The sequence below is a fragment of the Molossus molossus genome, unplaced genomic scaffold (assembly GCF_014108415.1).
Source record: "Molossus molossus isolate mMolMol1 unplaced genomic scaffold, mMolMol1.p scaffold_m16_p_16, whole genome shotgun sequence".
Taxonomy (NCBI): Eukaryota; Metazoa; Chordata; class Mammalia; order Chiroptera; family Molossidae; genus Molossus; species Molossus molossus.
The window spans coordinates 15115444-15117025 of record NW_023425351.1 but is presented as its reverse complement, the minus strand read 5'-3'; the positions used below and the strand labels follow the sequence as shown (position 1 = coordinate 15117025).

The window sequence follows — 1582 nt, the reverse complement described above, 5'->3', positions numbered from 1 at the left end:
ACAAGGGTTTCAGGAGCTTCGTGCCAGGAACCAGGGGCAGAAACCAATATGTATTTTCTATTTTCTCATAGGTAATATACTAAAAAAAATTTAGTATATTGGGCAAACTTCAAATAATATTAAGACCTGAGAAACAAGAAGGATCTAGGATAAATTGAAGTGCTGACTTGCTAGCCCAGAGCATACCTAGACAAATTAACAACCTGTTTGTTTGTTTATTTTTATCACAAGTTGCAAACAGCACTTTATTTTTTCGTTTCAACATCCTGTTCTGCAGCTTCCTTGGCTCTTTTTGCCCGGATGACAAAGAGCCGGGCCTTGGCGCCGGCCCTGCGCTGACTGGCAAAAGCCTTGCAGTTGTTTTACTCTGTGATAACCGGGCTTCCTCCTCTTGTAGACGTTCCCTATGAGCATGGCTGGTCCTGTCCGCTGGTGGCCAACTGGAGTTCTTCAGGGAACTGCCTCCTTCTTAGGCACTGAAGTCTGCCTGGGGAGGAGTATGAGCTTGGGGCGCTGCTCCTTCAGCCCTGCAGTTGGCCTGCAGGGACCCCGGGGGACTTGTTCCGCCTTCTCCGATCCACCGAGATCCCAATGGTCCTGGCCACCTTTTTGTGGATGCCGGCCCCCCTTAACTCCTCCAAGCTGACTCCCCTGCTGGTTCACACTTGGGTGTGGTACCTCACTGTGGGACACCTCACTGTGGGTCGGTGGGTCCGGACGCAGGGTGCGGGGCGATGCGAGGGCGGTAGCCTGTCGGCCTTCCATTTGCGGATCTTCCGCGCCCGCTGGTTAAACCACGTGGCCACGCTGCTGCCAGGCCCTGTGGGAGTGGGGCTTCAGGGCCGTGCCGGTTCGCCTGGGCGCCATAGCTGCTGCCCACGGGCCTTCTCCGTAGGAGGGTGGCCACCGGAAAGCTGTAATTTTTTTATTTTTAATGCCACGTAAATTGTTTCCTTTGGTTCTATCTTCACTCTCACAGGTGGAAGAAAATATTCTACCACTCATTTCAGTAGAAAGGCCCACCACTTACACACGTGCCAAAAGAGAACATCTCATCTTCAGTCCACTCTCACTGAATGCTGCTTGTTAAAACACGTGTGTAACTCAGCCTCTCTCTAAAACAGAAACAATCACATTAAGTCGCTCCTTTTCTCTGCTCCTGTAGCCCACTCTACAACCCAATGTTACTATGGTTTTACTTGCAATAGCCGGGGAATATTTATATTTAAATTAAAGCCACAAAACTGCAACATAGTCATGAGAATATATAATAATCACATTATAGTCATCATTATAATTTACTAAGTAGCCAAGTACCAGTAATCTACTGGAGACAAACACCATGTCCCCCCAGTGATCAATGGGACGCAGAGAGCTCACCAAAGACATTCTGAGTAATGAAATGAGGTTTTATTTTCCAGACTATGTTTAAGATGTCAACATGTAATTCCAACACAAACATTCTCAACCTGTGTAGCGTTTACTTTAGGAAATAATATGGCAGTCTGCAAGTGAAGGTTAATTGCTACAAATAAATGACAAATTGTTGATAAGTAGGAGATATATCAAAAATAAGGATGAC

The 1582-nt window shown here is 46.8% G+C and overlaps 1 pseudogene; it reads right to left on the bottom strand.

Moving 5' to 3' along the window:
- Positions 1-245: 245 nt before the first annotated feature.
- Positions 246-867, bottom strand: LOC118631772 (annotated as a pseudogene).
- Positions 868-1582: the final 715 nt, after the last annotated feature.